General features: G+C 32.7%; 1 protein-coding gene across 2 annotated transcripts in view; it reads right to left on the minus strand.

Moving 5' to 3' along the window:
- The window catches only part of LOC126835644 (uncharacterized), a 103,307-nt gene extending 81,361 nt beyond the window's left edge, over positions 1 to 21,946 (minus strand). For both annotated transcript variants that reach the window (XM_050568369.1, XM_050568370.1), the window contains exon 1: positions 21,669 to 21,946. The gene's annotated coding sequence lies outside the window, so the exon portion shown is untranslated. The remainder of the gene's footprint in view (positions 1 to 21,668) is intronic.
- Between the last annotated feature and the right edge of the window lie 1,852 nt (positions 21,947 to 23,798).

Below are 23,798 nucleotides of genomic sequence, written 5' to 3' on the forward strand. Positions count from 1 at the left end.
GTAGGGATATTTCTTTCCTCCCAAAACAAAATAGGTTACATGTATATTTACATAATGCTGATATGGGATAAGAGGGATGGATCTCTTCTTATTCGAATGATGTTGTTGGAAAATGGACGAATAAAAAATATTGCCTATTTTTACTTCAACTATTACTACGTTATTGAGTTTGTTTTATTTGTTATTTAATTAAATATCGTCTACCTATAGCGGTAATTGATTATTGCGAATTGGACGGTTGCCTAAAAACCACAGATTAAAAATATAAAAAACCAGATAGTGCTTAAAACAATATATTTTCAAAAAACGAATTTTGATTGGCTTAAACTTAATGCGCTAGGACAAAATTATAGTGCCGAAAATATTGTACACCTTATTATTACAACAATAACATAACAGCTGATGCTTGATAACATTTCTCTGATTACACACTGTAGAACGAAAGGATTATTTTTTTTCAAGTTTTGGCCTCACTGACCTGAGACTTTTAAAGTTTGTTTACATTTTTTGGATTTTTTTAGAGTGCGCTATCCGGTTTTATTTAATCCGTGTAAAAAACGTTGATCGCTTAACACGGCGTGTTGTGTAGGCAATTCGGGTACACGAATGCCCGTAAATGCTGTTGGTGGTACAACGATTGCCATTTTTTTAAGAATAAATATTATTTAAATTAAATTATTATTACAATATAATAACTATCATAACTTGTAATTAATTTGTATGTAGTGTTTATAATGTACAGGGTGATCAATATTTTGTATTAGAGTCATAATTTTTTTTAAATGAAATAATACTTTTTTCTTTTCTTTTTTTTATCCAAAAGTTAAACTGTGACTTCACATTTCTGGATAATGATCTTTGTAGCCTTTACTTAAAAAATAAAATCTATTTTCGCTGAAAATATGTATATACAAATATGTAAATATATAAATGTATACATAATATGTATATACAAAAATATATGTAGTTTAACATAAAACCTTTGTGATATAAAATGATTATTTTTAAACAGCATGTTACATAATATATTTGCCAATTAAAAAGATAATGATACTAGAAGAAGAGGAAGGCTGTTATTTCTGTCCGCACGTATTTTCTCTCCTCTCCTATATAATTTTAAATACTAATAACTCAAAAAGTATTTCTCTTCTAAACTGTCTATCGACTAGCAATCATCTTATATAGTTTGCTTACGTCTGTATGTGTATTTGCATTTTATTCATTTGGCAAAATCCGTGGTGTATCCGTATACGGTCTAGTAACAAAATTATGTATACGTCTGTTTTCTGATTCACAACACTCTTAATGACTCGGAAAATGTAATTATAAACGAGCAAAATATTCAAATGGCCGAATCACACGAAGCTTAACAAACTTAAATTCGCATTAATTCGGTTCGCACTTTATGTCGATATTCCAGCCGAGAGTTTCCGTCAAATGGTCTTGTTATTTTATTGATTAATATCATTTTTTTTTTTTTTTTTGTAAACTAAACAGCTTAAGACATTAACGACGTTATTATCTACTTAAAAAGGTACTCGAAGTAGAAATGTTATTCTCGTAATACTATTAATGAGCAACAGTAAACATAATTTATTATAAGTATATACTTAAACGACAGCCATTTTGATTAATTTACATTTGGTGCATATAACGTCGTGACTCGTGGAATAGACTGCGTTTAACGAGTTGTGTTCGACCTGTGTGTGGTTGAATTTAATTTGGCGTTATTGAATTTTTCGCAAACAACGTTGGCGCCGTTGCAATATCTATTTTTTTTTTCATTTAATCGTTTAATTAAAACATTTGAAAATTTATCGGCTGTACACAAGCGTTGTACGGGTATATAAATAAAAGAAAACGAAGCGCGCCACTAATCAAGTTAATGTTAAAAGAGCCGTGAAAACGCCATTACCGAGACAATAAACCATGTTTATAAATTTAGGCACTGCGAGACGTGTTTATGTTTTAAATGCAAAATTGCCGTTACGCAAATGTAATCTCGGCAAAACCAAACATGAAAATCACCGAATCTTCTTAAGCCTGATTGTTGCATCTTATTTCTTGTATATCAAGTTTGACGGGCGCGCTTTAGCCGTTATGCATTTTTTTTTTTAATAAATCTGATTTTTTCCTTCAATATTTTATTATATATATATATATATATATATGAGACTTTTACCTGCCGTACAAAGACTGGATGCGCCGATGAGGTGTTCAAAAGTCTATATAAGGTCCCCTCAAGACACGGCTCTGCACGTGTATGAATGACAACAATGTTATTAGTATTTTACAATGTCACTGCACTGTCACATACACTTTTTGAATAACATGTAAAAACGGACACGTTCCATGGACTCCCGCGTGCGAACCAAGCGTTAACATAGATGACGCGCACGGTCACTTGGCTTTTATATAATATATAATGTAATCAAAATATTATGTAGGACAGCTATCACGTCCATCTCACGATGGCAATTGTTGCTGGTGAAACTGTCACCGAGTAAACCGTATATGTTTCACGCATATTTTAATACACACGAGACGTACAAAATGCAATATAATTATTTTAGAACAATTAAACTGGAAGTTACTCAGTATTAGTCCTTCGAGCAGCCGTTTCAGATTATATTTATAAAATGAACACATATAACTATGTTATCCGCCAGTATCGTTATTAGATTTATTTTTACCAAAGTCTAAAAAATTTAAACGGTTAACAAGGTAATTTGACAAACAATATTATATAATATATATATATATGTCGTCGGTGAAAAATAATAATCAGTTGATTAAAATTTATATTTTACCATTATAAAATATGGATTGAAATATGAATGTGTTTTATCATTTAGTACATACTTGGAACTGCAAATTAATTTGCGAAATTTGATTAGAAATTATAATCCAATATTATTATTTTCCTCGAATCGAGGTTTATATATTTTTCATAGTAAGTACAAACCATCATTTACTGAGAAACTACACTATCGAATGAACGTAATAATTTAATTTGTTGTTTTTCAAACCAATTAAGTATTCCTACGCATTGATCGACCGATATTGCTTCAATTATATTAATTTTTGAAGTAAGAAATGGAAAATTGTCATATAATTTCTAAATGTATTATCATACATAACAACATTTATATAATGTTTTTTTTAATGTAATTCGGTGAAAATATTAAAACATTCAATATAGTATAGTGTACGTATAACAATGACCGTTACTCTGCACAAACTTGACAACAATTGAATATTGTTCTCTCAGGCGTTATCGAAAATTTTGCAATTTAGTTTTGGTATTATTAAAATTCCATTGTATTAGTTGATTCGTTCGCCTTATACCGTACCCAACTGCTTATAATTATATTATTAATCACATACATACATGCTGCTGTTTCTAGCCGAGTTAGGTATGCCGGCATCGACTTAACCAACGCAACGGCTGTTGTTTACTTCCAAGTATGCGCGCCAGCAGGGTTTGAGTGCATTCCGATTAAGCGGAAAGACGCATTGCTGCTATTACGGACTTTGCCTACCCCGGTCGGAGCCTTAATGCTCTATACTAATCTCTATACTAAACTCTAAAAATCCTCGTCTTTGGCTAGGTCCGTTCACCCCTCCCCCCCCCTCCTTATGTTATACTATACACTGCCGTTTTCTTTTGTGACTTGCTCGAAAAATATCATATTATTATATTTAATATATCTGCTAGGTATTCTGCTTACGCCGCGCCGGCCGTCTAATTTCCAATTATAGCGCTTCCTGCCGCAACGATACTAAAAAAAAAAGAAAAGAACTTCCTTGCCTCCATCATAATATAATTTCCGCATCTTTCGTGTACATTATATGGAGCACGCAGATCGTCGGTGTATGACGGAACATTGTTATTTTCGAGTAGACCGTACTGGGTCATTTTTATTTTTTATATATTTTTTTCACATCCCCCATATTGCTGTGTACAAAATATAATAAGGCGACCGATGTGCACGTCACGCACGTCTCGGGCTATCTAACGATGACCGTCTTGGTTTCTAAGGGAATGTCCGTCCGACAACAACAGCCGAACAAATACATACATACATGTTATATAAATATAATATGTAGATGTTATATTATTTTAATCCAGAAACCTTTGTGACAACTAACGCGCACACGTCCCGTATAAACAAACATACACGGCTGTATGGGGGGGAAAAAAACATTCGTTATCCCGACCAATTGTCTATGCCTCGTACGGCCGCCCTTGTATAACAACGGTGTTTGTCTAGGAAGAAGTTCGCCCATAGGTGTGACATATACACTATTATTAAAAAAAAAAAAAAATACTCTCCTGGTTCATCGCGTTGTCCTAGTGTGATACGTGTGTGATATTGTTTTCTATACTCTGTCTTCCGGGCAAAAATATCATTGTTTGAATAGGTTCACAAGAGATAATAACAACAATACAATAGTTTTATATAGGTAAAATAACACTTAAATGTTTTTGAACTAAAACGAATATCCACAGAAGTTTAATTGGTAATTTGCATTTTAATTGAAAGTATGATTAATTATTTATTCGAATTTAAGAAAAAAATATATAAATACTCTATTTATTTATAATCGAAACTTTTTAGCAACAGAATTGAAACTCTGATTGTAAAATGATGAGTTTCATATTTTTGTGTAGGAAAAAATACTTTAAAAATGTCAGTCCTCTATGTTAATAAGTGATGCGTATGATTTCCTATGTATTCAATGACGAACTTGAACATAACCTAAATAATTACAATACATCATTATTATCATTAAGGACGTATTTACATAGTTTGTTTTAATTACTTTGGAACACCACTTACAACTATTCAAGTGGAGGTAAATTAGAAATTCATCGGATTTCAGATTTTGACTAAGAGCTCATTTAAATCGAATAAAATCATTTTCAGGTTGGCAACACACTTAAAATGAATTTCTGAATTTATAACATGCGCACCGCGGCCATCTATAACCAAAAAATGTGTTTTCCGTCAAATTTTGTCGTTTGGAATTTTGACGGGACTAAACTAATTTGAATACACTGCACGAAAAACATAATACTAATAAATCAAAAATATTATTTTGGTTCTTGAAGTTAGCTGACTCGTTTTTTGTACTGCTTATGATACAAACCATGTTTTTGGATATCGACTAGCGTTTTATAAAATATAATATATTCATGAGAAAATTACAGTATAAGGCTATAGCATATATATAGGTTATTCAACAACGTGGTATTCACTTAAATATAACATTTTTCTTTCAAAACTTTTAAAAGTTCATACTGTCGTCTTCTTAAAAAAAACTTTTTTTTTTAAATCAACGTACACATTTCTATGGTTTATGTTAAAACAAAACCACATTGGTCATTGATGATACTTTAACTGATTGACCAAATCAAAATAATTGCAAACATTTTTAACAGCTGTCTTATTGTATTTATTAATTCAAATTGTTTGCTATTTATTATCATATAATCATACAAATTAGCGATTCCCAAATATGTAATGTTTTCCGTTTTAAACGTTCAAAGCGGATTTACTTTATAATATACGCATAAAATAGATGGATAACCGTCTATTTAATTAAAGCGTTGAAAGAATGACCGATGGCATACACAAGAGAACGTTAAATAGGTTTATGGGGTTTTTTCTATACTTTATAAGTATGAACGTCTGCAAACAACCGTATCTTGTATGCTAAATAGATACATATTCGTTGTAATTTGAACGGTAACGGTTATTGTGTGATAAATCCTTAATCGATGTACAGGTCTTGATTAATAGTTCAATTATTTTTTTTTTACAAAGCGTGTATTGAGCATTATATATCAAATGGCTGTGTGGAATCTGTTAATCATGCTCAAGCGGAATTTTAACTTTAAACCCTTCTTGGGTATTTGTAATCTAAATCAAATCCGATCGGTTCTGTAACTCTTGTCTCGGGTCAAAAAGGTCTGAAAAATGTACATACAGAATCTATCTAAATCCGCACTACTTACACTGTAAACGCAGTACACTGTTTTTCATATTTAAATTTATATAAATATTGTTTACATGTTATTTAATATGCAAATACATTACTGAATTGCTTTAAAGATTGTCAAATAGGTAATATATTTATAAATAAGTTATTTTTTAGTAATTTACAATAGCTGACGATTTGCTATCGTAGAATACCGTTCAAATTAAGAACGCTTACATAATATTTTGTTTTTTAATTTAAGCACTCTAAAAAAGTAATTAGCCCGCTGTAGTGTAGTGCCATATATGAAAAAAAGGGAAAATAGAGGAAGTTTGCTTCCCGCGGGAATAAATTGTCATATTTAGTTAACGTTTTAATTCATATTTATAGCTTGTACGTTTTAGTGTTTTATCTGGTTAGCGTTTTTTTAAAGTCATGATAAGCCGTTCATGTCGTCGAAAAAGTTAAGCAGTTAAGTTTTGTTCACGTCATATTTTGTATAAAAAAAAACATTAGATAAAAGTTCCAAAATTTCACGCCCGAAATATCTCAGAAGAAACCAATAGCGACTTGCGAGACCAAAGGTTGATTCGGAAAACTTTTACTCTTCTTTATTACTTTAAACTTTTGAAGTACAGACTCGATGTAATGCGTCAAATCAAGATTCTAGGAAACTTTCCAATCAATTATTCTTTAAATACATTTATTAGATTTTTTTCGAACTTAATAAAATAATCTAATTATTAGTAGCAAGTTCGTTTGGTGTTGGTGTAAACAACTAACTACAAGAAAAATGTATTTATAAATTATTCATAAATACCTTGTTCTAAAGCGGATGTGCCTTAACTTAGTATTATTTAAATTTATACTAGTACATTAACTTCATCCTGCTAAAGAAAGAGTTTACAAAGATTGTACAGCTGACCGAATACGCTGATGGATAATTACTAATATAAAAATATTATAGAAATCCAAAACAGTTTAACTACCTACTTGCATTTGATCGGGACTGGTCTTTTATTTTTATTATTTTTTTTTTTTTTATAGTTTTATTGACTACACATAATAATAAAACGGGTATATAAAATGTTCCGTTGGAAATATAATCTTTATTATTGTATAATTTCAACTCTGTGTTTTTTATGCATGAGTATTATGCACGAGAAATACTTAACTCGCACGAGTGTTCATGTGTGTATAATGTATACAAATAGTGCGTTATCGAAAATCTGCGCTTCGTGATCTTACACTGTTTATACGGTAGATCGCATCGATAACAGTTCAATATAATGTCTGGGGGGCGACTCGAGACGATAAGCATGTATGGGGTGAAAAAAATAATATATATAAACCGTGAGGAGTTTTGCATATTTATTGGAGTAAAAAAAATCGGGACCAGTGACGCACGCATATAGTTCTAAAAAAACTGCTATTGGGTTTTACACTCTTCTTTTAACGACCCGACTGTTCCACAAATTGTAAGACAGAAACCGAATATAGTACAAGCATCGGTAATCGACTACCCGGACATTTGGGGACGCTTTCGATTGTATGTATTTCTTTCGAAGAACTACACAGGCTATTCGACAAAATAGAAAAATATGTTTTTTGTCGACCTGCAACGTGGTAGCCTTTCCGGTACAGTATATTATCTCATATTATCATTGTGTATTTCAGCGATCGACAAGCGTTATAATCATTAACAAAATCCAAAACGGAGTCAACGACTGAGCTGTATTTACTAATTAATGGAAATTACTCGATCTAACAGAAGGTATTAATGACGGTTTACATAGGACAATATTAATCTTGATATTGTACGCGCTTAAAACTGAAAATTATTTCTGAACAATTAAATATTATTATTGTTCCTGTTTGTCGACCTTATGTGTGTATTGTTTGAACAACTTCGGCTTTTATGGAATTTAGTTCCCGTCGATTCCGTTGAAAACAATGCGAAAAGCGTTTATTAAAATAGTCTCGGCTGCAAACAGATTAGTTACGCACATACAACCTTTGTTAAGCTATACCTGTACCCGCTTACATGTATTTTCTTTTGCTTGCTAGAGGTTCGCATTAAAACAATGAGATGTGGGTAAATATGATTCGTAGACAACGTAGGTAAAATTAATTTTATAATTATTAATCATTAAACCGATTTGTAATTAGAAAAAAGTTTACGGAAATGTAAATACATTTTTTAATAAGCAATAACGATTTATTATTTAACAGTGTAGAATGAATTTCAATTAAAAGCTTACAGAGATAAAATATATTAATGTATTATAACATAATAAACCACGATTATTATTATTTAGTTTTAAATGAAAAAAAAAACATTCATTTTTGCCCAGTTTATTTACATTTGTCTTAATTGATGTCAGTTAGTGATGTATAACTGTTTATATTAATTTCCTAATGGTAGTTTGCAAAAACAATTTTCAAAATTTGAGTCCATTTTAACCCGTATATAATTATTCGAGTTTTTTTTAAAGTGTCTTTAAATTTTAAGTAAAGTAAGTGCATAAAAATGTGCTTGATTTAGTTATAAATCAACAAACTTTGAATGATGATTGTTTATAATGCGAGAAAGTTATTTAATTACGGATTGTACTCTTTAATAATTATTATAAACATATTTTCAAATATTACCCTGGTGTAAAAATGTTTATAAAACTAAGTGTATACAATAATACACTGTTACGCTGTTTTAATTGGGTTAGAAAGTGATCTGACAGAATGAATTTTACTCAGTCTTGTTAAAAGTTCTTTGTAAGACGTCAGTAAGCAACTACAACAAGTATTTAAAACTGGTCAGTCATTTGAAAATGCTTTCATTATATAATCAAACGACTGTTCAGCAATCATCCTCTTTAACGTCATTGCTCTTTAGGCCTCGGTGATCATTATCCGTGCATATCTTTGTCTCGTTTATGAATTAAAACTATTATAACGAAGTGGTCGACTCCAACTATATGCATATTATCACTCTACAATTATCCAGACACTGTGTATAGCATGTACAACACAATCAGTTAATGTTAAATTCATTACAAAATACGACGAACTTGATAACGATTTTTTTTTAATTAGTTAATTAGTTTTCAAACGGCACTTTCAGCTAGTCGTTGAAAAAAATTACCAAAATAATAATTTTACAAGCTATGAAATTACTCAACTTTAGTTACATGACCTGTCATCAAATATGTGCATACAGCTGATTATGCTATGTTAATTAACCTTTTGTGTCTTTTAAAGTGCATAAAATAATAATCGATTCCATTCTGTTAATTTGCTTCATCTGGTCGGAGGCAATATGGGTTCGAGCGACATTTTATGTAATATATACACATATTAGTAAATAGGGGTAATTTATAGCTTTAGGGTTTGACTTCTATTGTAACAATGTGTAATTTTTTTTTATTCAAGCAAAACTCATAAAAACCGGTAAGTGAAATAATAATAAGGCATGCTATTCATGGGGGAAAAATAAGAGGGCAAATTCAAAAGCTCGTATAATAGAATGTGTTATAGTTCTAAATCTTTTACCAACAGATCAATTACTCTCTTCATAATAAGAAAATCATATGCAACACGACTGGCATAATTTTTTTCCAGAAACCCATTAAGGTTCAAAACGCGGTACTTGCACAAAATTAAAATTAATAAATAATTTCTATTTTCATGCTTGTATGAACAGCTAATATGTTATTCCATACGATTGGACCTATTTCCGACATCATTATAAGTGCTGCAATAATTATCGCGCATCACTGTGTTCTCTCTAATTAGTCGCGGTATTCCATTTTCGTTAATTATTAGATCACAAAGGCTTTCCTCCAGAGCAAACACACTCAAGACGGCTAATTAACGGTTTATATTATTCACAAGCTGTACACGGATCCGATGACGGACTGTGTAGCGTTCACCATGTTCTAATATTTATTTTTGCATTTGTAAGTAAAGGGCAAGACTCCGCCATAACGCCTTGTAATTATATATAATAAATTCCTGCATTTAATTAATTCACCGTTAACCATTAGGGTCTGGTCGTAAGCACGCGGCTTTTGTTGGGAAAATAATAATAATAATATATAAAATACATATTTTACGCATGACGTTGGACATTCTACACCGTACTTGGAGATACGATGTCACGCCTACCTCCTTAGACGTGTGTCGTAAAGCTTAAAGTTATAGAGTTAATATATGTGGGCGTAACTGAGAGAAGCTAGAGAATGCTTGGCACTTTCAGCTTCCAAGTTAGCGCTCTGTCATAATAATTTCCATATCATGTTTTTGTAAAATACTATGCCATTTTTTTGTTTTGTTGCTATAAAAAAAATCAGACTACCAATATCCCATTTGTATTTGCGTAAGCCGACCAAAATCCAAGTAAAAAAAAATCAAAAATGGTTGCCTTAACTTGTACTTAGATTTTATTTATATATGTACTGTATGATGGTGTATTATTAATGTCTGCAACACTATCTATACAATTTGTTACTCTTTAAATAAAGCTGGCAAATTTAAAGAATTTTAAAGAAAATGCATAAAATATTTGCTATTGTTTTCCAACTTTTCTGTTAAATACTCATTAAAAGTTTTATTAACAATGTCAATCAAAGTGACACAGTTTAAATAAGCAAAACGGCCGCATCATCTCTGCATTTCACTTCTCTCCTTCACAATACTGTACGATGGTTTTTAATTATTGAACTTTTCTTTATATTACAATATTATTAAAAAACCTAAAGAATAATATAATAATTACAAAGTACTCAACTTATAGAAAACGTTTTGGTTTACATAATTATATGAAACTATTTTATTATATTTCTAGGAGTTTTATCCAAACACAAGCAAAAATAGTATACTGTATTGTTGGTTAGAAAAAAATATAATATACTATATATTATGGGTACAAAAATATTATATATTTTTTAAACGTACATGTATTATATGCATACAAATCACAAATGTTTAGATATTTTATAAATGAGCTTATAAGAATCAAATGTTACAAATTCAAAACCTAAATATATAATACTATAGAATGTTTGGTTACAATAGTATTATTGTTTTTTCAAATGTATTTTTTTATCATTGTATTTTATAATCGAAATTACAAATAAAAACAGAATCGACCCAATATATATATATATTTTAAACTACACCCAACATGGTATAGAATTATAATGAAAGTCATACCCTTGTCATTCAGTTTTTTTAAATGGACTCCATCAAACCAACAGCATACATATCATATATTATATTTAAAATTTATTTTGGATTTCAATAAAAGGAATTTCACAGAAACCACAAATTTTACAGATTATATATGTTTGTTGTACAATGTATTATATAGGTTATACATATCTATAATTTTCTTTTTAATTAAATAATTTAAGTTATACACTCATCATATCTTATTTTGGTAATGTTAACAAAAAACACAATATACAAAATTGTAATTTTCAAATAATTTAAGGTTTAAAATCTAAATAGCTTACAAAGTTATTTTTAATTTTAAAAAAAACTATTCTAGACAAATAAATTTTTCAAATTTTGTTGGTTTACATATTCTTTATTTAACAAGTAATTTAATTTGTTTGTGCTATTATATTTTTAATACATTTTCATTTTAAAGTTCTAGATAACAAAATATTTTTATGTACATTTTGATAACAGCCAATAACTATTTACAAAAATTCAATTTTTTTTAGACATTATGGTCATGAAACAGTATGCACAACTATCTAAAAATAGTAAAATCTTATTTATTTACTTGGACCATATTGTATTTTTAAAGAATTATACATAAAAACTATAACCCAAAGCATTAACAAAAGTTTTTGAAAACCATTGATGTGTTAATGATCATGACGAACCTTCCTTTGTTGATGAATAATGAAGTTATTTTTAATATATACCTTTTATTAGTGTATTTTTTCTCAGTATAGACACTAGATATTAGGTAAGTGATATTTCACAATTAATTTTTAAATAATCTTAACTCGACTAGTAGTTATAATGACCTATTAGGCATCTGAAGATATTCTCACTACACTGTTTAATATTTAAGCTTTTTTTCTCGGATTGGTCTTATCGATTTCTGTAGTTATAATTCCTACAGTCTTGGGATTACACCGAGCTCACTACTTTCTGCAGTCTCGCAGTGCTGGCTTTTTGTCTTTTGCTAGAAGCTCAACGTAATAATATAAAAGACGGTCCGGATTTTCATTACAGCTCACGAGAAGACTTTCTGCACTGTAATAATATAACAATATAATCATTGTGGTATGATGGCTACTACCGAGATGATACTAATGCGGTAACGCGTTTTGCGGTACGTGCGGAACAACATTCTCCCCGGCGGAACTCTGGCAATTTTGCACATATTATGAGGTCAACCCTAACCCCCGGCATAACTTTGAGTAGATCGGACGACCAATATAATATGTGTACACTCTATCGCTATGTTTTTCAATTTGAACAAAAACCTCGGTCGCGCACTCGATTTATTCGTTGTGCCGTGCAGTATTGCTGCGGTCGATGGAATTGGGCCAAAATTGTTATCTTGTGCGTGTGTCGACGGGTTCGTCCGTGATTTAAGTCCGGCCGTTAAACTTTTAATGGTTTTCCAGCGGTTTTATACCGCCGCCGTGTGCCCGGACCGGACCGACATATTTATTGCCAAGTGCCTGCCCGGACACACGTTTTTTACAAGCGACCGACCGACCACTCCTCGGTGCCGGTGGGGGCGCGAAAGGGTTAACCCCGGCTATTTGACTTTGACGAAAACCCATAATAATAATAATTATTATCCTCCCGATCGTCCGGCCTACGTGTGATGGGTCGTGTCCGCGGTGATTAATTACCTATATCTCTATTTCGGCACCCGGGCCAAAACCAATAGCTGTCATTCATTATCACCGGCCTACCGGTTGAAATTAATGTTTGCCAGATAAACAACCAACTGGGCGTAGGAAGCCGTCGTAGGCCGTGCCGGACTATAACTAGTCGTGTACACAGACTAGGTATTCATCACCGCACTCGACGAATCCCACGCTGATCTTGCGGTTATCTCTTGGCGACATGTACGCGCGTACGTCTTGTGCGTTTAATACGAAAGCAATTTTAACGTCAAGCCGGTGGGTTTAACGTCCGAAATCGATCACCAACACACACACGGTGGTACCCGAGAGAAGAGCACACTACAGCTAATCGGTTATACATTATATTCTATATTCTATGCGAAATAAATTGGCGAAATAGTGAAATATATTGTCATTTGATCATTTCGGGGCGGTAGTGTTGTTTTTCTCTACTTCTTGTTGTTAAAAAAATATTAGCCCGAAATTGTGAATAATACTTACTGAAATATTTCTACGAAGATATTGTATTTTCTTGAATAGCTCTTTTTCGTCTAACTAAATCTGTCCCATAGCCAACGGAAAGCGTGAAAAAACAATTTAAATTATGTATATATGTCCAACTTGAGTAATTAAAATACTTACAGCCACAAAAATGTAAAATTTAGCTTTAACTAACTTTGCTATACTGGAAATAAAGTTGAAGTAGAGCAGTACAATGGTTTGTTTCCAACAGTTTTTTTCCGTAATAACTTAAAATATTAAAATTCAAAGAAAATATAAACGTAAAAGAAAAAACGACTTTTTGTAATTATTATTAAAAAAAAAAATCAATTCCACTACGAGTATTGTGCGGCTTTTCTGTGTTTTGACATTGCACATCTGCAGAGCATCGATCGTCATCTCAAAATTATTCGAATGATTTTTCCACAATGTATTCGGATAATTGGTGAGAAAATGTATTAAAAAAAAGTGAAATCTAGTTTGAATGATTAGTAAAAAGATATGTACTTCAGAATTTTTTTATTTTATATGTGATATATATATTATGTCATAATTTTTCGAAATTGTTTCTAACCAAAATCACTCAAATTTGCAACATTTATTGAATTATGTTTCATGTTTGATAGTTATTCGAATAATTTTCATTTGGATTATGTATTCTGTGATGACCTAATAGTATATAGTGCAAAGATTAATAACATTTGTACGCGATTTTGTGTACCGGCGGCACATATTTTATTATGCCAGGCAGCCATTTTGTGCACCGATTTCATGGGAAGTAAAAATTCTACATTACTTTTCCATGATACATATTAAAATGTTAGGTTAGGTGATGAAAATATGATGATAACTCTAGCAGCCTACTACGGGCAATACGCGCGTTCCTTATATTGAGTGAGTTCAGTGCAAGTTGGTTGGTAAACGCCTCGGAATACAACCTATCCGTTGGTTCGATTCTTCGCCAAAGTTCGGCAAACAAAGAATATAATAGTGTATATGTCTTATACACTACACGTGCATTGTTGTGGGTTTTTTTTTGGACGAACCCGGGCACCACGGACACCTGCCGGGACGGCGCCGCGAATTTTTTTCCAAACAATTACCCGCGGAATGTCGTTAAAAGCACTCACGTTTATTACCATGGCAGACCATACACCGCAGGCCGCGTTTCTCAATGCAACGGCACATAAATAATCGTATTAGCCCAGCAGTTGCCGCCGTCTTAACGTTATTCGGTCGTATTATAGCGACCAAGACCGCGACCGCCATCATCTTGGAAATTGCAATCCCAACGTTTCAGACTACCGAACTCACCAAAGATTAATTTCAAACATCCGCCAATCACGCCTACACCGGGGCGGCCAAAGGGTGTGAGATTATTTATCTGAAATCCCTCGCTTAGACTCGTGGTCGTACGGTTGCAATTAACGGCACTTAAGTGGCGAATTTCAGATAATAATATCGTTGTCCCCAGTAGCGAGCCTGTCAAATTGATATTGTACGGAAAAATTTAGGTAAACTTCGTGTTTCGCGGTTCGACAACAGACACAGTCAGCTATAGTCATCAGAGTTCAGTACAATATTTGAATTCGAAATTATCATAGTACGTACAAAACTAAAATTATAACAAAATATCGAATACCAAACAGCAAATAGAAATATTGCACGTAGCGGTAACGGAAGCAGCTCGGAGTGTCACAGGATTTCATTCGATGCAGTCTGTCGATGGTAGGTATAAATATTAAATATCGATGAAACCAATTGTAATGGTATATTCTGTACAAATTTGGTTATTTTTACAAAAAAAAAGAAAATCGCATACCTATCGTAAATTAAGTGCAAAAATATGTAAACATTTGTGTGCATTTCTTGATTTTGGACGGGGTGAATATTTTTAATGTTCAGCCTTATAAAATTTCTTTGGATACGATTTCTGATATATAATATTTATAGACACGGTACATATTATGGAAATAGGTTTAGAAAATATCGTAGGTCCGTAACCAAAAATAGAAACACATTATTGTAAAAATGATCTCAGTTCCGCTTCGAAGCTAAAACAATAAAGCGCAACAAGATTGTTAATAAAACCCAATACTTGTGTTATAAATATTATTATCCTACAAACGTACAAACTCTGCGGTTGAGTAATTATTCCATTATTAAGTGGTATAAGAATTTACCGGACTCACGTGTCTAATTTCAAGAGGTACACAATGCACATAAATAACCGACGTTACCGCCTCGGACCGTCCCGGAAACAGTGGAAACTTCCGTTTTTTTTGTGTATGTACCGTAGTCGAGTGGCCAGATATAGGTCACCAACATTTTTCCCCCCCTCGGTCAAGTATGGCAAGTTTGCGCCACTGTCCTATTAACACTAGACTTGCTGCAATTACCGGAAACCCGTCTTTGAACTTGTAACGCGCCACGCACCGCCGGGTATCGCTTTAGAACGTGAATTTAATATAGGAAGATGTTCAAAACTGACTTTATACAATACAAGAGCTACGCTGACGTGGGCGTGTCCCACGTGATCTGTGCCGTTGTTGCCGGGGCTTAGCTGAAAGCAGGACCATAGAGATAAGATGCACATGTCTTGATTTCGACGGGCGGGACCACATATCATGTAGTGAACCGAGGCTCTATTGTCCGGACGACATTACTTATTCTCCACCAGCGTCCGAACCCGGGGTTTTATTCAGTTGGTTATTAGGATTCCGCCGGCAGCGGTTTGAATGCCAGATATTGCAGCAAAAAAAAAATCAACAGTTCAACGCGAGTAATTAAGAACGGCGAAAAAAGAAAACCTTAATAAATAAATAGGTGAGCAACGCTATCAAATTAAGATTTATCGTGACGACTGACAAAGCGGTTTCATTTGGACCATCAAACAGGTTCCATTGAAAGTATAGCTGATATTTTTAATAATTTGTTTAAAATCAAATTCTTATTCAGGACTCGCGTAGGCGCCAATTTCTGTTCCGCAGTTGCGGTCTAGGGGTTATTCAATTCCATACGAACAATATTTGAATGCACGTCGCGGGTTCAACGCCTTATCCTTTTTGCGCCTCATACATAGGCCGTAACCACATACATATGTTAACAATAATTTGTTTACGCCTGAACAGCCGGTACCGCTGTACTAAAACGCGTGTACTTTGAAGAATTCCTATAATATTTGTACAATAGCTATTTTCTGTATATACTGGGTATTACAATACACTACAATCGTATTGCGGCAACAAAAGAGCCCGAATCCTGGAGCTCAAAGGGCATGAAACAGCCACCAATTAGAGTGCAGTAACTATATTGTACGTTCGTGGTAATATAATACAAAGTCCTGGGCGTTTTCAAGTTGAACATACGGGTTAATTAAGGGTGTGGCTTTCGAGAAAAAAAAACAACTCGAGTGCCGCATAGTTATTAAATAGGCCATTTGCTCGTTTTAGCAAAATTACAATTTTTTTAAACGACATCACGGATCCGCGACCGGCATCCGTCGTCGACAAATCTTGATCCTCGGAATATAATTAAGTCCCATTTAAACATATTATTAATAACTACCAAAGGAACTCAATCGATGAGTACTTGGTATAGGCGCTATCATTATCATGGCGATTTACAGGTGTAGATATCGTTGTAGATCTGTACGGTGTATTTTTTTTTCTTGTACATTTTATACACACCTATAAATGTGTATATTTTTTTTTTTTAAGTACGTCGCGTGTGGGTAATTTACGACGCCTAACGCGGAAGGACGGTATTTTCCAAAGTATGTAGAACGTACACAAACATATATATTTATTTTTCTTTATATATATATATATATGTATTATTGATGGGCGAAAAAGTACAGCGGCCGTTGATGTGAAATTGATATCGAACCGGCAACGCGATAATACTGCGAACTCTCGACGCACATAAATTATCGCAAAGGGCGTCACATTAAAATACTGTAATGCGTGTACGTTTGCCGAAACGGTTAAATCCCGTCGAGCCGTGTCTGCAAACTTGTCTCCTAGTCCTAACCGGCTCAGGGTGAATCATTAATAACGGCAAATGGATATCCACACTATGCACGCGCTCGGCAAATGAGTCGGATATGTCTGCTTTTTTTCTCCAATGGATACGCGCATACTTTTTTTTTCGAGAGAGAGAGATTTGTCCATTTTGCTAAGTGGAATTTCACGTCTCTCGCGGCCATCTCCATCGTTCTACGGCCAACTCTCGATAAACCATTCAACAGCAGCTGGCACTGGCACAGAAAATACCAACTAACCCACTCGAAATTAAAAAAAAAATTCCTTTGTTTGTTAAGGATATTGTTTATTATCACTACTACTAGGAAGATATCGTGATGTATACCTTTGGGCCGGCGTACATAAGAACGTTTCAATATGTTTTGACAATCTCCTTAAGCCGATCAGCCCATCCTAGCATCAATTAAAACAAAATCACGAGTACACGTCATAATCGGTAGTATTGTCGGGTTATCCGGGTTATAACCGATTAAATTTAATAAAACAGATTTCCAACTTGTTATTTCAACAATAAAACAATTGCTGAGGCTCTTGGCTTATTGTTGATATATTAGTAGCCAGTAGTACTGGAACTAAATGGTCACCACCATAGCCCGTCGTCGAATTAAAAATATGTAAAAATAGTAATTACTTAAATTTGTGTAATCAATTTGTAAGAAGACAACGGTCTAAAGCCAGAAAACCTCCTTGGAAACGTTTTAGATGTACACTAAATATATTTAAATCTCTTTAAGAAACTAATATGTATAGTCAAATCTGGCAAATTTACTTGACCCACTTGGCTTTTAAGCTGCGGTTATTACGGTTGTATCATTAAAACAATTGTAACTTTTGAATAAGAAAATAAATTGACAAGAAACTGATTAACATAATTTGAACAGTTATGTAATTATAAGTAATTTATACTTCTACCTCATTCTTTGAGAGGTCTCGGAAGTTAATCAGATGGAAACGAAATTGAGCGTCCCGGTGGACAAGCTTGAATACATCTGTATCATACTTGAGTAATTTTTGTCGAATAGGCATTAAAGTTTTTGTATGTTTTGTATTAATTAAGAGTTCACGGACTAAAGTTAATTTTAACTAGAGCTCTTCTTTCATGTTTCCGCGAAAGTAAGATGTACACGAATTGCGTAAATACCAAAGTTGCACTCATTAAAGTTAATATAAAAAAATTAATTTTAGTAAATATTTTTTTCTAAAAATTATTTTCATGTTGTTAATTATATTTCAATTTTGTGCTTCAAATTATCCGTGCATATTTTTGTAGCATAAATTATACCGAAACGGTTTTCGCATCTCCCAAAATAACAATTCTGGATTCGCACTTGGTCTGCGGGGACCAGTTTTTTAATGAACCCCAACAAAAAATATATATATATATATATTAGAGCTCTGACAATACTCCATAATTGAATTGAATTTTTATTATGAGATCATATTTTTGCAACTTTGAACACCACTCACAAAACCCGGTTGCTCGTTTTATGGAATATTGGGGAAAAAAACCAACTACGATGGGACCGCTGACGCAAAAAAGCAAAAAGAAATTAAACAAATATAATATTTAAAATATATATGAGTATATAATGAATACAAAATAAGTAATATTAAGAATTGAAGATATCCAAATAAAAATAATTAACCAGGTATCTATCTATATTTGTATAGGTAGATAACATCATGTGTCCCAATTCATTAGACGTTATTCAGAGGTGAGCAATGGAATTCACTAGATTTGAATTATACAATCATAAATAATTCAGCAAATGCATAGCTAATTGACAAATATAATCACCACATGTACACTCTCATAACTAATGTCATTTGATTTCTTGTTAGTACTCATCATTGATGTACTTAAACGTAACCAAAGGTCTGCAAGTATTTTCTAGTATTTGTCCCTTGTAAGTGTGCGATAAATTTATATATATGTATATATATAACACAAATATCGATAAAAGCCAAGTACAACCTAATGAAATTATTATGTGCTTAAAAATTAAATTTTATTATTAGGGTGGAAACGATATGGATTAATCGTCTGTCTATAAAAATGTACTGCAATAGTTACTCAAATATCGTAGTTAACAATATAATAAAAATATTTTCATTACCTATTGACTGTTAATTCACTCACACATAGCAACCTGGAAATTTACTATGGTCAAAGTGTAATTTTTCCTTTTTCATTTGGTTTTTCTTAAAAAAAAAAAAAATGTATGAGATAATTGTACATGTTAAAGTTCTAGATCTACCTCAGGTCTAATTTTCAGACTTAAATCCTTAAATCTTCGCTTGAAAAAGTGAAATAAAAAAAAATTCTATTACTTCTAGGAGAAAGGGCTTATGATATTTTTTTTTGGTCTCAGCTCCGCATTGAAGCTAAAAAACGAATGCAATTTCCGTTTATTAACATTTAACACTGCCACGCTATTTTCGACCCTATTAAAGTTAATCTCAACCGATTGGTGTCATGTTGACATTGCGGACGCACTTAGCTCCAAAGGAACCGTTGCACATTCCATTTGGAGATTAACATCGTACTTTGTATTTATTCATTTTTTTAATACACAGTTATGTGGCTTTGACAGATCCGTTTACTGAGCTTATGGACTTGTGATTGTTATGGATTGCTTAGAATACATATTGTTTGATCAGCGTGTACGGCCAAAGATTCCTTGGCCGTGACGGCGGACGACTTGCGTGTTAATGATGTATTTTAACTCGGTAAGAATTGCGATTTAATTACACGATAACGTTTTAATTGTGTCGCAGGGTTCTGGGGACACGGTCGTTTAATGTACAAGAGGAGCGAGACGTTTAAACAGCAAGAGATATTACATTATGCGCCTATTACCGTTGGACTGGCGCCGCCAACGCCGAAACGTTAATTTGCATTTGAGCGATATGCCCGGTATGAGAACGTGTACAGTATAATTAAAGACGCTGATTCCCCAGAGTCCACTGGCAGTCACCGTGAAACGTGAACCCTGGCCAAACCATTCTGACATGGACTTTATTTTTTAGCGTTAACGTCAAAAAAATATATATATGTAAGTATATTTATATACATGTAGTAAAATTTTGTCCGCCCATATTCCCAAAAGCGGTATAACATGCGCCACGCAGACTCTCGTCTCGTGTCCTCGGTTCGTTTGTCGTTTTTGGAAGAAGAAAAAAAAACAGCAGAATATAGGCGACCACATCATTTACCTACATAAGATTGCTTGTTTTATACGAACGTCATGCGGCTATGACATGGTTAAGTGCGAGCGCTACGACGGTCGGAAAACAAGCTTAAATAATAACGGCCATTACTGGCAAAAGGTTAAAAGTCCATTCGACCGGCACAGTAAAACGCACCTGTCAACAAAACAATACATATTGCACGAGACGTATAAAAATCCATGTCGCCGTTTCATATATATATATATTCTTTGTGGGGGTTAAAGGTAAAATATTATGAATAATGATATAATATGTTTCAAAAATTGAATTGATTTCTATAGATTTACTGGCAATAATGATTGAATATGTTTTGATTCTTGTCGTTACTAAAAACTACTTTAAAGACCAGAGATTTGAGAATAACATGTCACATAAGCTGACACGAAAATTATAAATATTGTAAAATTTAAAAAAAATAGTTGTTCATAAGTGATTTGTTTAACCAGTCAACATTTTTAGTATATTATTCTCAATTTAAAAAAATAATCAAATATATACGTTGCCTTTTAAGTTTCAAAAGTGGCTATCAAAAAAACTAAGTTGGAAGGGAGGTAAATTCAAAAAAATAGTTGTGAAAAATTGAGATCACATTGTATGGAAAAAAAATGTATTTCTTATAAAGCCCTATATGAGATATTGAGTGGTTGACGATAAAATTACCACCCTGTATATATATTTAATATACATTCATTTATTTTACACAATATGATATTGAGAGAAAAGTACCTAGGATTCGCTTAAAAAAAAAAGTCGCTTTAAAAAAACTAAGTTAAGAGGGGGCAAAAGCGAATAAAATTGTAAAAAATTGAGAGCACATTGTATAAAAACAATATGAAAAAAATAATTAAATATCTTATTATATCTTATGAGATATTGACTGGATTACCTTGTATATGTACTATATATATTATATTACGGTAATATTTTATTCGAGAAATTGCATTATCCGCCGCGGCCAATACGCGTTATATGGGTGCGTAATCGATTATCGTTACAATAATTAGTTTTAATAATAAATGATTGTACTTACGGTGTATATATATATATATATATTTATGTATGTATGTATATGTATACTGTGCTCTTAATAAGCGGCACAAAACGTGAAACTCGCGCGTCGCCAAAGTTATCGGCCGAAAAAAAACGCGGGTGTTGAACTTGAAGCGAAAAATCGTCAAAAATCCAAATCGTGAACAAGTAATAAGTAAGTAGAAAGTAAAGGTGTATAATTATGTTCTCGTGGATCAAACTTCCGGGTCGGGATACGACATGTGGTCGGCGCAACGTTACCGAAGTCAAGCGACGGTGGCTCCGAATTAGTCACTGCTGGTCTAACGGCGACGGCAACTATAAGGTGGTTTTCCATCCCTGTCGGAGCGCTCTCGCCGAGAGATTTTGGCAAAAAAACGCAGCCGACACACGGCCAATTAGAACAGAAGAAAAAAATTCGACGTCGTTTAGCTGTGCAGCACAAGTTCCAGCTGAAAGTCCATTATGACCAATATTGTAATCAACCGTTGTACGGCTGGACAGGGCGCAATGTAAAAACGTGTTTGTGTTTACAAGAAAACGGTATTTTTTTTTTTAAGCTTACAGACAATCTCAATTCTTGAGTTGAAAACCGACACAGTTTAGGTTTTTCATTGAAAATAAATCCCGAGATGTGATCCGGCGAGTTTGGCTACTAAAATATATTGACAATTTATAAAATAAACCATATATTAACATAGTGATCGAGGTGGTCATTTTATCATGTGCCACTCAATATCTCATTGGGTTAATTCAATAACTCATTTTTTTTTTTGTCATAGTGTAATATAATGTGATCTCGGTTTTCCTCGAGTTTTTATGTTTATACCACCGTTCCAAACTAATTGGTATATATCGACTTTTAAATCTTAAACGGTAGCGCATACATTTCATAAACTTTTTAAATTAAGAATTAAGTACTAAAAATGTTGACTGGTCGATTACCGGTTTCGGGTAAAAACAAAAGAAGTAATGTGAAAAATTGAGATTACATTGTATAAAAACAATATAAAAAAAAAATGATTTTTAAACCCTATGAAATATTGAGTAGCTCATGGTAAAAGAATCACCCTGTATACTATATACTATATAGTAATGCCATCATTGCCTTGGACGTCCCCTTGGTCTTTTCCGATCTGTTTGATTTACCATTACCATCTTAATAAGAAAACCATCAGCTCTCCATGCATGATTAGCCCAAGCAAGTCTTGAAGAACTCCTTGAAAACTCCACTATATCTTCTTTTTTATACAGATTCTTTAGTTCCTTATTTGACCTCCTTATCCATTTTTGCTCACTGTCGTCGAATTTATTATAGTCTCCTCCTGTTGTGGCCCATGTGTTGCAGCCTTACGTAACAATTGGTCTTAAATAAACAGTGTACAGTTTCTCTTTGGACATTCTTGATAGTAACCTAGACTTGAACAATGGAACCATAGTAAAGTACGCTTAGTTAGCAGATTTTAGGCGTAGTTTAATTAACTTCTTGATAGGATACAAACGAATAAACATGTTTTACTTAACACCAAAAATATAATACAATAATTTAAAAAAAATGCCATTAAAAACATGCCAAAGTTAAGTAACGCCTATAATAGTGTTTTGTGAACGAACTGTTTATACGTCCATAACGCCTAAACTAGCTAAAACATATTCTTAATAATTTTTTTTTTTTTACAAACTCAAACTCAGTTAAGCTATGACAATATCATACAATTATTCGTTTTAATCAACATTTTTTGTAATAATAAGAAATAATATAAATTTTAGCTACGTAACATTTCAATCCCTGTTTAAAAAAAAATTAAATGTCATATCAACCAAAATACAAAGTTGGATTAGGTTACTTGGATTTTGTTCAGTTACTTTTAACATGGTCTATGTTTTAAATTTAGTTTAATATTCAAAAAAGAAGGGTCATTTAATTTATGAAAAAAATAATAGCTGTATTATCATTCATATGTTTAGAGCTCGGGGTCCAGATAGAGTTAGCGTCATAAATTTATTTTATGTCAGACTTTCACTTCCATAAGATTTTTTTTTTCATCCAACTCAAAACTTTCTTTTGTTTAAGTTTTAAAAAATAATAACGTGACAAAGATGAGCGAAATCAAGTGTCGTAATAGTAACT

This window comes from Adelges cooleyi, unplaced genomic scaffold (genome assembly GCF_023614345.1).
Source record: "Adelges cooleyi isolate 19-005CV unplaced genomic scaffold, UGA_ACOO_1.1 ACOO_flye_CR_arks_rails_tigmint_CR_PRNA_23, whole genome shotgun sequence".
Classification (NCBI taxonomy): Eukaryota; Metazoa; Arthropoda; class Insecta; order Hemiptera; family Adelgidae; genus Adelges; species Adelges cooleyi.